A 13918-nucleotide genomic window follows, 5' to 3' on the forward strand; every position below is an offset into this window, starting at 1 on the left:
GAAGAAAAGGACGGCTATTGCGGAGCAAGTGGAAAAGAAAATATGTTTCGGGCATTGGAACAGGCTGCCCAGGGAAGTGGTTGGGTCACCATCCCTGGAGATGTGGCACTTGGGGACATGGTTTAGCAGTGGACTTGGCAGTGCTAGGTTTGTAGTTAGACTCCTAAAGATCTTTTCCAACCTAAATTATTCTAATTCTATAATTCACAGAATTTGGAATTTGCGGGAAAATGAGCATCAGAAAAGATGAGACAGTGAGAAAGTGGCATCAGAAAGTCCAATGAAAAGTTTTGTTTGTTTGCATCATGGCAGTGCCTATATGTGTGGTGTTTTTTTCATAGATTTTCTTGGATTCTCAGTGTTTTGCGGAGTATTTGAGCTAGGTTTAGAAGAGGTTTACTTGTGCTCATTTAGCCTGCACAGTGAAGGATCCTCCTGAAAAACAGTAGTCTCTGCTATCCACCAAGGGAGGCTCAGGAAGGTGAGGAAAGGATGCTGAATGCCTGGGAAAAGCTGGATTCATTATGTGAAACCATTACACACAAAAATGGGACTTGAAATTATGAAGGAAGAGAGATCAAGTGCCTGTAAACAGGGTTGGGTCATGAATAAAGAAGTAAGAGAGAGGTCTGCTTAGCTCGGGCTGCTGTTCCTGTTCAGCCAGTGCAACTGAGCAAGGACAAGGGGATGGAGGGGCTAGCAACAGCAGCTGTACCCTCATAGCATTTTAATACAGCTGATCTCTTGCAAACAGCTTCAAGGCTGGCTTGTGTGCCATACAAGCACTACAAGGATTGCATTGAATTTGAAACCATCTGGTTCTTTGCTACACCTCTTTGCCTGGTACAGACAAGCTCTTAAAATTCAGCAGCTGTCTCAACATATTTTCACAAACCACTTTTCCAGTCTGTTTGTCTGTCCTCACGTAGTCTGTCTAATGTGCACGGCAGCAGCTGATGAAAAGAATGGTTAAGGGCAGGAACAAAGGCATAGTTTGTCACGTGAAGCCAAGCAATTATTAAAGCTTTTGTGGATGAGGGTGACGAGCTACCTGTGTTTAAAAGACACTTAAAAGAGTGTTAATGCTGAACCTTCAGGCAAAAAGAACTTGTTTGACAAAGATATTACCTCTAATACAATGAATAAGCAGAGATTTAACACTAAAATGCCATTGACTGAGGTCTTTGGTTTACAGAATGATATATTTTTGGTCCCATAATCCTTCTTTCAAGTTTAACAGCAACCGCAGAATGGTATTATGGAATTAAAATTAATTTGTGTTTTTCGGATCTAGTATAAAGCCAACAAATTTCTCTGCTGTCCCTTTGAGTGGGTACAGATTATATTCTATAGAAAGTACATCAGGCTTAAGGAAGTGTTGTGAATTCTGATACTTCTTCATCCTCATGCTGAAATTTGTCTTTGTATGTTGAGTTACCTGAATCCTTTTTCAACTGATTCCACTGTGAAGTGAAAGCTCTCATCATAAGACAGGGATTCAGATTCTTCAGTGAAACACTGCATGTACGGATGTTATCAGCCAAGGCGGGGGAGGATGGGTCTATCTCTATGGTGATACAATCAGCATTATTTCACTGCATTGCACTGTCAATAATCTATTGAGCAGCAGTTGTAGGCTAAGCTAAGTTGTAAGGGTTGGCAAACATTTTTAGCTCTCTGAGCAAGTGACTAAGTTTTCTGTATTTCCCTAAGTTTTAATGTGCCAGCCTCAGCAGCCAATCCCTAGTGAGCATTTCCAGCATGTTGGATAGGTTGAGTATGGTCTGTGTAGGGTGATAAAGCTCCATCAAATGAGCAACCCAGGCAAGAGGAAAAAAACCCACTCTTAGGATAGATGTGAGCTTGAAGATGATTCAATGTTTTTAACTATTTTTTTTTTTAAGAATCAGGAAGAAGGTTGCTTTTCTCCCTGTGAAGGTTTGGGAACATGTGAAGATGTTACAGTTGTCACGCCAAGGGTGATGAGAAGCATCTGCATGGCAGAAGAAGGATCACAAAACAAGGCTCTATTGTAACACACAGGTCAGTTAACTTGGCAGTTGTTATCTGGGTCATTTTTAAAGCAAACAATAACTTCTCACAGGGAAAGGTGTATCTATGGTAATGTAAATTCTACACAAATGTCGTGTATATTATAAGCTATAAAAAAAATAATAATGGATGAATCTTTCAAGACCTACTCTGACTCTCCCAAATCTGCTGTCATTCCTATTAGTAGCAAACTCTTCTGGACCTCATGAAGAGGAGAAGAAGGAAATAGCTCTGCTCAGCACAGGAACTATCCATGCATCCTGCCCCTCACCAACTATTACATTGCCATTTGAAGCAGTTTTTGCAGATGGGATTTCTGCTGGCTGACAACACGGTTTCTGTGATTAATACTGCTAGGAGTCCTGCTCCACCTTGGCACCTGGCTGTCCCTACCGCTTTCGGTGCTAGCCTGCTTGCTTAAGCAGGTTCAGTTTTTCCAGCACTTTGCTGGTGGCAGCTGATGTTTTGCCTGCAGAAGTTTGAACTTTTGCTAACGGTGCTGGAGCTTGCCCTGTGTTTGCACTGACTGGAAATTTCCAGGCTGTAGATAGACCTTTGCAGGCCCCAGACAGCTGCAGCTCATAACTGTAGCTGCAGTTGTTGCTGGTCTGGCTTGTAGCTGGCAAGGAGAAGGATATTAAAATCCCATAAAGATACTATCAAATTAGAAAATACTGTACAGTGTGCTATTGTTTCTTTTAAGGATGAAGAAACCAGATGAGAAAGGACTTAAGCTCCCTTTGTGCATATATGCAGGGCGGAAAGAAATTACATTTAACTGACCCCTTGATGATAGGACTTGATATTTGACTATATTTAATCATGTATGGAAAAGACAGTTGCACTTTTCAACAGCTGCTCTTACTCTGAGCTTCAAGGGGCTAACAAAAAGATTAGGACTGAGCAGGCATTTACTCCCTTTCTCTCCCTCCCCCACAAAACCTGCATTTTTCATGACTTTTGGAGTTCCAGGGGGAAAACAAAACCGTTCTTTGCTGCTTTCAAAACTTTACTGCCATTTCAATAATGTCATGGCAGTATAGGTGGGAGCAGATGGCTGAGAAAGAAAGCAGGCCCTGCAGGTGTGAAAGCATACCCCACCAGCTTCGGGACCCCTCATCGATGGGGCTCATCTTTGGTCATCCTCCCACCCTGGAGGAAAGGTTTTGCTGAATTCCCAGGTTAGGTTCTGGATAGCAGCATGATTTTTTATTCTGTTTTGAAGAGTTTCATCCCATTTTCAGGAAGACAACTGACCATAGCATTGCCATTGCCAATACCTGGCAAAGCTTTTAGCGGCCACAGTGCACAGAGGGCAGGAGGGGATGATTAATGGACTGAACTCCCCCCAGCCCATAAAGGAGGCTCTTTCTGAATGGGGTCACATCCTGGTGTCAGAGTGCTCTGATCTGCCCAGATGTGCCAAAACTCGGCGGGATGTTTGGGATGTGGTAAGTGTAGGGACTCACTTTCCAATCTAAACATGCTGGGGGATAATTTCTGATTTCAATTTGAGCTTTTTGTTCCTGATAATTCCCCCAAACATGTCTTCACTTCAGAATGTGCCTGACAGATTTAGAAATACAAAAGAAAATTTGGGGTATAAACTTTACCAGAATATGTTTGATGCTACTATCAGTATTTTAATTAAAATGTAAATTAAATAATTACTTCTCTTGTCCTGTTTTAACAGTAACCTTCAAGATGCATTAAGTATAACTGAATGCTAGCATTTAAAATTACTAAAATTTAAAACTAGTCTTCTGGAGGGGAAAAAGGTAGAGTGCTCTAACAACTGCTTCCATACTTTGCACATGTGAAGGCATTAATTTTAAATGTCCAGATCAGAAGGTGTTGTATGACATGACCCACTATTAATGAAAATCACCTTTCTGAAAACAGGTTATTGAAAGTATTAGTCTAGGCATTTAAGAATCCAGCTTAATAAGGAGATGCAATTTGCACAACACCTAAACTGCAAATGCAAGGAATGGTGTCTGGTTTCACTTGCTAGGTGCACGTGTCATTCACGTTAATGTTAACATTAATTGTGCGTGGGGAGTATCCCTTTTAATTTTAAGCTTCAAAATGAGGAAAAGGAAGGAAGCAGCTCAAATTCCTTTCCCACAGTAATACTGAGAAGGCCCAATGCTTAGTGAAATGGAGCAGCCAGCCTGTCAGCCTTACATCCTCTAGGTAAAGCTATAGCACGTTCAGGCTCCAGTTCTTGCTGGAACTCACAGACTTGCTGTATTGCAAGCATTAAATCAGTGTGCCATTTGTTAAATTAGTTAAATGCTATTATTTAAATGATCAGTGAGAACATTCGTCTACACACATGGGTTATTCAGAGACACAACATCACTTATTCTGATTACAACTGGGAATGCTTACTGTGTAAAGGCATAGGCACAAGACATTTTGCTCCTTTGATAAATAAACTTTCTGATGTAACTAGTGCTCATAGTTATGCGTGGAAAACAGATGCAGTTGCCTACTTCACATCCATGTAGATACTGATATGCGGTGAAATGACTTGATATGAAAAGTGTGGTCAAGAAGCCTCCCAGTGATATTCCCATGCAAATATTTTTGTGCATATCTACATGTATTCAGATGCACACTGGCATTTTGTTCCAGACTCTGTAATTACTTTTGTGATTAGGTTTTTGTGTAAACCACAACTCGGTCTTCAACCTTTCAGAAATGCACTTTCATTTATACTTTTATAATTATGAGATTTTCATAGTTGTAAATAAAGTTCAGGGAGATTAGGAATAAAGGAACATTTAATGATCTTAAAACAAACTGGCAAAATGATATTGGTTAAAGAAATATCTTTTGACAGCAATGCATATTTCAGTTCTGGTGCTGATTATCACAGGAAGTTCTTGAGGCCAGAAGCATGCCAAGACCATTTAAAAAGACTGGATATTAATGCAGATAAAAAATACCCCAAACGGTCATAGTTCATTGTTGCCAAAATATTGGAAGAGTGTTTGACCTCATGTTACCCAGCTTAAAACAGTCTTTCTTGTAAGAGCAGAAGGTGGGGCCTGTGTCAAAAAGATGCAATCTAAAACTAACCATGTCTGGTTGCTTTCCACATTATCTGCTAGGAAAACACGTTTGTTCTCGTTTGAACAGCTTCCCTGACTGCCCCTATAATTTTGCTTTTCCTGCTGCTTTTCCTTCAAACACAGAAATTCCGTTCCTGAAGGAAAGACCTTTCCAAAGATAAGCAATAAAGGATATTGTTATCAGTTTCATCAAATGCTCCACCACAATGCATTGTGGAGTGCAAGTTTATTTTGGTAATGCATTGGAAGCTTACTGAGTTTCTATTTATGCAGAACCTACATAAATCAGTTGTGAAAGTAAATGTTTAGAGCCAAGAAAAAGGCTTTTTTGTTGTTGTTGTTTTTTGTTGAGAACATCTTTTTAAATCTGCAGAATTTTTAATAAACTTGAATAAAGATGAACAACCCGTGTTTAGAGCCAGGTCCAAATACTAGTTCCAGTCCAGGTAATTTTGGAAGGGAGGAAAAAACATTCAAAACACTTCAGTTTAGAGCCCAAACCTGATAACTGATCATATATCTAAACTTAGTTTCCCTCTAGGGCTGGCAGGAAGAAACAGGTGCTGTGAGTAGTCAGATGACAAGGGCCTGGCTAAAAACTTAACAAGCTTCGAGGGTAGTGAGGTGTGGTGGTGAGTCCTTGCTTGCTGCCTTCTGCCTTCAGTGCATGCTAACCTAAATAAAACATTCCCACATGTGGTTCACAGGAGAAAAAAAAAAAGGTTACCCTTGCCTCTCCAGGACTGTCCCTGGGGTCTTCTCCCGAAAGGGAGAAGCTCAAAGGACTTTAGGGGAGCGTGAGGACTGTTTTGCTTCCTATTTGCAAGCATCAGGGCTGCTTGTGGAATATTCTCAACAGTTTTGCAGATCAGTTCACTCAAAATTTGTCCAAGCTGTGTATAAGCCATATGAAATTATGTAAATCTCACCAAATCACACTAGAGCACCATTTTTCCATGCTGATGGAAGCACAATGAAAAACAGAGACAGGTACAGCTATTTGGTGAACGATTTTTTTTCTGTGGTGAATAGCCGTATTCCCTAAGTAATGCTTTCAGTGAAAAATACACAACTAGATCTATAACTTTTAATGATTGATCTCTGCTGTCATACTAATGTTTATTTTACATATTTTTTCCTGCCCTCTTCATCACACAGAATTTTTCTTGCAAGCAAAAGGATGACGGATGTGCTTGGTCTGGGAATATCCAAAAGGCAAAAAGGTATCCCCAACTCAGCAGAATTAAAAACAAGAAAAAACCTTACTGAAATTCCAGGAGTTCAGTCAAAATTTAATTGCCATCCCTAAAACTTCCTTTATTTTTCTCACCTATTCTTTCATGTTGCTGCTAGACATTTGTTTAGATCCAGGAGGTCAGTCTCTGGCGAACAGAAATTCCCAGCGTTAGCAGCTCTATCTTTGTTGGAGTTCTTACATTTCTATATTCACAAATTAATCCTAGTCTTGGTTTAAAAAATGAACTTTCTCATTTCTGTCCACATGACTGAACGAGAACACAGAGGAACAAAAAATTGCCCATAGATTTTATGGTTTCCATCTCTGGTTTTGATCCAAGAAGGCTGCAGTTATTCTTGCATCATGCTATTCACGTGATGATCTAAAACACAACCCAAATATATGTGAACCCATGAGTAAGTATTGCACGCCAAGGGCTGTGTGATCACAGCCTGTTGTAAGCACAGCAAGTGGAGAAAGCAGAAACATTGCTGTCTGAGGTGGAGTCTCCCTGGCATTTCTTGTTTTCTGGAAGCAGCCTCCTCTGATCTGCTATTTCATGGGGCAGCAGGGCTAAAGGACAGACCCTTTCTGCAGTGGAATGCCTTGGAGGCTGAAAGAAAGCATCAAAAAGCACCAGAATCGATTCAGCTTTCATGTGGGCGGCTGCAGTCTTAGACCAGAGCACATCACACGGTGGAGGATGGGTAGTGCCACCTGCATCCACACAAGCTGAGCACTGCTAGTTGTTTTTGCTGATAAATGAGGCTTTTGAGTCGTTTTACTGCTGTTGCTTCCCATCTCAGGTATCAACATGTGGCCTGGATATCTTGCTGCCGTGAGAAAGGCTGCAAAGCTGCAGGGTCATGTTGCTGCTGTGTGCTAGGATCACTAGAAAAAACATGATGTCATTATAAAATAAGACATGACACTAAAATATGAGGCTATGAAAGCCTGTCATTTGCAGGGCTGTAATACACACTAATGCAGTGAAAGGGAGAGCAACTTAGATGGTATGATGATAATGTGCACTTACCATATTTCTCTGGGCCGGAAAGAGACCACAACTCTTTATTTAGACAAGGGATAATAAACATCTTTGAGAGTGACTATGAAAGAAACTTTAGCTTGAGATGTCAAGTAGTCCAGCGTGCAGCAGAAAGCTGCCAACATCTGCTGAGGTGTCATGTTTTCTTGTGCGAAAATATAACTCAGATGTAGCAGCAATCTTTGCACGAGTCACACCACTTCAGCGGAAGAACACCACCTAACGTAGCACATTGTCTGTTTACTTAAAACAAAATTAGGAACTAAGAATGTATTATTCATGGTCTTTAGTGTATCCAGAGTGTCTTGTGTGTTTCTTCAACTGCTATAAATACAGATTCAGCTTGCCACACACAGAGCACTTCATCTGAATCTTGTCAAATGAGTACATTATTTACATTTCATCCCATATTAAAATGTGGCTTTCTCTTTTGTGTTTTTAAGTGCTGCAGCAATGCCACACCAATGCAAGGGTGGATTCCTAGCGCTGTGGTCCAGATCCTTTCCTGACTACTATGCTGTCAAATGGGAATGCCTCCCTTCTTATCACAAGTGGCATCTTTCCATGGACTTTCCATCCTCAAAACGAAAATCAGGATCAATCTTTTTGTTAAAAAAATCAGGATGTCAACCTGAATCAGCTAACCAAGTTTCCCCGTTTGTCTTCTCTTCTGCCTGCGCTCCCCTTTTTCTGCATGAGCAGTCACTTAAAGTCATGCATGTAATTATCTGACAGTTACTTCAGTAATACAAAAGTAAATTAAGTAATCCTTCTCCCTTTTTGTGACTGGAATCTTGTGTTGAGTCTATGGCTCCTTCCATGAGTGTGGAGCTTAGATATTACTACCATTTTTAGCTGCACTTGGTGACTTTTATTCCTTTTCACAGATACACAAAATGCAAAAGACTGTTTGCTTCCATCTCTTTTTATTTTTTTTTCCAAGTGTAAACTAAACAACTCCTTTTACATCTCTTGCTGGTTAGCAGCCAATGTAAATGCTTATGCTAGGAGAACAAGCCCATTTCCTGCCGTTAAGGCTTTTTTGTTTATCCTAGGGCTACTCACTGCCACCGCCTGCCCCTGACAGACTATTAACCCCTGTTTCTAGCAGGCATACCAGATGTGGGTTTCTTAAGCAAATTATTGGTTATTTCACCACATGTCGTTTTTGCAGTTAAGTGTTTCCAGCCTCTCAGAACATTCCACAGAAATAACATCACATTTTCCTCCAACCTGTTAATTAGCATAATTATTTATCAGCCTGAAAACCACAGCTTGGATTTATTAAGTAGCAGACTGATATGCACTGGACAGTGGCTCAAGAGACTTGAAAGAGTGATGAGAGGAGAGAGGCTGTGGAAGTTTGACTGAGAGGCTGTGGGAAGGCATGCTGTTTGCATTTCCCCCCACCACCTTCTCTGAAGACCCCTGAGCTGATAAGACACATCCCTTTTTCTGACTATGCTGCAGTCAGAGGGGGTTTCAGAGTTACTTGTCTGCCAGGATCTACCCAGCTGTAACAGGGACATCTGGCTCCAGATGATCACCCCCAAGAAGAGGTGAAATGAGAAATACACACTCTCTGTTATCCCTGGCAAATAGTCCAGTCCTCCCTTTGCATCAGTTTGCTCTTTGTCCACACACCTAATCTCCCTCATTGAAAGGAAGGACAAGATTGCAACATTTATGAGGCTTCTAAGATGTAATTTCTTCAGTCAGCACATGAGATAACCAAAAGGGTCTTTGTCCAGCATTGGGCATGCAACATTCATCCTCAGGTGAAAAACCATAGCACCTTGAAGAATACGTTGCAAGCAACAGGTCCGGACTACTCATTAGACAGCAATAATAGATGAAATACATAATTGGTTGATACATTTGAAATGCTCAGGTGACTCCATTTTTCAACCTAGAAATGCAGATGTAGAAGGTTTGTCTTGGCCCTGAGCAGAGTAAGCCTCTCTTGCCCCTGGGCCCCATGTGAGTCTAGTGCTAGAATTGTTTGTGTAGGTCCCTGTATGAGGTGGATTGCACCCAACTTTTGAAAGGTTAGGCACCGTAATTTTATACCTGAATGTGTCTAGGCTGCTTTTATACCTGCAGCAAGTCCTGTACTTCTGCCAGCAGCTATACTGTGGTTTATGTGTACCTGGTAATTAATTGGATTTCATGTAAAAATTAATAGTAGCAGTATGGAACAGGGATGGATATGTTTCTGAGTGGCTGCATTCGAGCTTAGAGCTGCACTGGAATTTTTTTTTTTTATGTTTGTTTTTTTTTTTTTTTTAGTTAGACTTCAGAAAAACGTAACTTGGACAAATGAACTAGAATGTCCTGTGACCACAGTTCAAACATGCTGGGTTTCCTAAAATATGGTCAGGATATCCAATTATATTTCCAAATCTTCCGGTTCATTTGCAAGCCAATAGACACAATAGGAATTATTCAAGACTAGAAAGCCATACAGGGCAGTGATCTCCTAAGAAGCCCCTTTGTTTCAGAATTGCTAAGGATGCAGCAAACAGGTTGGTGGCTCTCTGGTATACCCCAAATAAATGTCACAGCACAGCGTGGATCAGTTGTCCACATGACACATCAGTTGTCATTATTTACCTATAAGACTAGTTGTCCACATGACACATCAGTTGTCATTATTTACCTATAAGACTAGTTGTCCACATGACACATCAGTTGTCATTATTTACCTATAAGACTTTAAAGCATAGTGCCTTAAAATGCTCTGCTTAATAAATGAGCAGACACCACTTCATTTACTTCAGGGACTGTGCGCATTAATGATAGCAGTTAACTGGCATGTTCCAAAATTGGTTTTGTTAGTATCCATCATTTGAGGTAAAGTAATCTGGGAAAACTCTATTGGAAGTTTCATGTCTTCATGAAACAGAAGGAGCTGTGCTTGCTGGTGTTGTATCTGCAGTTGGTTTTGCTTTGTCGTGTTAGTTCCTGTAGCAGCAGGCCAGATGGCAGCAGGCTGACACGAGTTTGAATAAACGGGCAAAGAAACACGTGGTCCTGTGAATGAAGAGCGCAAGGCCTGTTTCTCCAGATGCTCGGAGAGGTGCTTGATACAGTAAAACATAATGGCAGACTGACTTTTTAAGTGAGCAGCATGGGATCTTCTTTGTTGCTCAAGTGAATCACACCACAAATAGAAATGGTTCAACATAGATATCTTGGTGAAACACATTCAGGTCTTAATGTAAGACTTGTAGGTACTGAGTTTGGGCTCATGGAGCAAATGTAAGAATGTGTATCTCCAAATGTTGAGAGAGGTGCCTTAAGGAGACTGGAGAGAAGTGAAAAATCTTACCAAATTGAGAATCTACTGGCCTTCAGTAACTGTGTTTCTCAGGTGTTCACTCATGCCTGTTTTTAAAGGAATCAGAGGTGTTTAAAAAATGGTTATAACTTTTTACTGACTTGGATGAGAAGGCGATGTCTGTCAACAAACAAGAAAGATCATATATACAATGTTCATAGAAGCCAGCTTCAAATTATTCAGCAAATTCTCTTCCACTGCTGACATTCATTCACTCTGTTGTTATTTAATATACTTTTTCCTCCTGCATGACAAAAAAAAGATGATTCTTCCTTAAATACCTTCGTTGTTATCACTAATTGCTCACTCACATTCTGTTAACCATCATAGGAAGGTAAGGGTCTCAGTGGGAACACATTCATTTAGGGACAAATTGATGACAGTTCCTCTTTTCGCTGTTTCTAGAATGACACACATGGGCCACATTTTCTCACAGGAAGGAAGAAGTATTGATTTAAGCTGAGTGCACAAATACCTGCAGAAACATAAATTTCTCTGGATCAATGGCTAAACCCAATAAACTCTAAAGAAAAATCCTACTGATTTCAAATGAAACTAGTTGTGACAGAAAATGAATTTTCAGTAAATTCATGACAGCTTTGGGCTCTGCCAGATCCCCTTGCCAGAATTCCCCAGATCAAGCAATGCATGTTCTGCAATTGCATCTGCAGTGACTCACATGTACCAATGGATATCTGGAGCCCAGATGTTATGTGAAAGGGTGAAAATATCACACTGGCTCAGGGTTATTCTTTCACATTGCTCCCTTGATGATTCCTGCTCCCCTCCCCCCCACAATGTAATTTAAAGAGAGAATTGCTGATAAGGTTTCCACATTTCTTCTTAGGAATCTGTGGCATTTACTTGTAGCAGCAATAAATAGGTCCTTTAATGCCATCAGCAGCTTAAAAGAATTTTGAATGCATACTGGAGTTTGATCTCTTAACCATTTTCTCTCATTTCCAATTAGGCCACTTGTCCTGCATAACTTTCAGATTTTCTCATGATAATTAACTGGATGATTCAGTAACACGAGGTACTATCAAGGCAAGATCAAAACATGTGTTTTGTTATACTAGACAGGTAAATACACGCCCCCTTTAGTGACATTGGTGGTAACAGCTCATCCAATTTACCCTTTCTCCCCTTGAAGACATTCTATTCCTTCACTTAGACTTAGCTTACTCAGGGGCTAGATAGGGAAGGATGATGTAGTCAATACAGTCAATTTTCCTATAGGCTTGCAGTGGAAATTCTTTCCAGAAGCTCCAAGCATCAGGATGGGACAGGTAAGATTAAATTTTCAAGCTTCATTTACATTTACAAAGTCAACAGCTTCTGAAGTTGGGAGTGAGGGTAAGCGCTTTGTGTGTGTCCTCAGCACTGTTACTCTAGCTTGGATTTCTTTTTATGGTTTTCCCAATGTAAACATACTTTCATACTCCTTACTTGCTGGCAAGAGCATCATTTGACACCCCTGAATTATCCATTGCCGTCCTGAGCAGTCATTAGATGACTGCTACATGATGGAGGGCAAAACACGCTTCTAGAAGAGGCAATGCAGAGCTAGCCTGGTCACTCATCTCATTTGAAAGTTTTCATGAAGGCATTTCACTCCCCACCCTGCCCGGGTTTCCCACATCTCTCTTGTCACTCAGGTTTTGTCTCAAGCCAGCAGGAAGCTGAGCCAGTGCGGGGTGCGAGGCGACTGAAAAGCGTATAAGCATGCAAGGGAAGGGAGACCAGACCTTGGAGAAATAGCAGAAGGAAGCATGCCGCCTGCTCACACCACTGCCTCCCACAGACAGGGAAAGAGAAACTTCAAGTTGTAAAGTGGCAGAAAGCTGGAGGACGAGAAGCAAGATTCAGGCAGCAGCCTCCTACCTGCATCCCCGAGTTCACCCTCAGTCCTGACTCCAGAAGCACGCCGAGAGGCTCAGCTGTCACAGATGAACCCCTCTAGCTGCCTTCTGCCCTTCACAAGGACACTAGCAACAAGCCACTCTAACAAGCGCTAAGCCCAGACAAGCACCCAGGAACTGCCTGTAAAACACTTCCCAGAGAGAGGGCTTGGGCTGTGTTTCGTAGTTACCACGTGGCTCTGATCATACACCTCCATCAGGTGGCCTGTAAACTCAATTCACCTGAGCAGACAGCAGAATCTGACACAGTTTTAGCCAGTCTTTCTTCCATAATGACATATTCCTAGCTATTTTATTATATCTTGCATTATATCTTTGCATGAAAAAGAGTTGAAGGCTTTTTTTTTCCCCAAGAAAAACTTACAGCCCTGGTATTATTACCCATCATGGGTACAAAGCTCTCTAGCATTATGTTTTTTATTATACTCAAATAAAATAATAAAACATTAATAATGTTTGTTATTTAAGATCAGTTCACTGCTGTATTTCAGTCAGAGGCGTTCATTAACTCTAATTCTCTTTCTCTTTACTCCTCCACACTGACCAAACATGGTTTTTTTTACAAAATTTTTAAACCATACTCCAGAAATTTCTTCTTTAACACCTTTCAAAACTGGTAGAAAAGTTTTTAATTTGATTTTAAATTAGCCACTCAGATGCCTCCTTTTTTGAGGGGGAGAATTTTTTTTTGTGGACTTTAGAAAGTTGGAAGCTAAAGCAAGTTTAAAATAGACACTCAACAGAACAGCAGCTGGTGGCCACCCTAAACATGCCTTGAGTCCTGTTGTTCCAGTAAGTTGTTTGACTAGTAGGGTTGAAAAGTTTGGAGGAGCCACTGTGTTATTTGATACAGTACAAATAACCTTCCTAAATAATATTCTATTTATTTGTGAAAGCTCCTAAAACATAGTTCATAATATTTAACTCTTCTTTCTCTCTGAGAAATTGGACAGGCAGCCTAAGAAGCCTCCAGCAGGCTGGGGGAGCCAGTGAAGCCAGCTCCCTGGGATGCCCATGCCAGCCAGGCACCGTGCCACTAACCCAGCCTTGATGCTAATGCTGCCAGTGGAGAACCAGGCGTGCTGGCCCTAACTCCCATGGGCTGGCTTGTCTTGGTTTCACCCTGACCTTCAAAGTTATTCAAATTTATTTTTCATGTGTATATGTGCTTAATTCACCATAGGTCTGAATCTCTGCTGGAATGCTGGAGCACAGCAAAACTGCAGCAACTGTAATGAA

This window comes from Falco biarmicus, chromosome Z (assembly GCF_023638135.1).
Source record: "Falco biarmicus isolate bFalBia1 chromosome Z, bFalBia1.pri, whole genome shotgun sequence".
Classification (NCBI taxonomy): domain Eukaryota; kingdom Metazoa; phylum Chordata; class Aves; order Falconiformes; family Falconidae; genus Falco; species Falco biarmicus.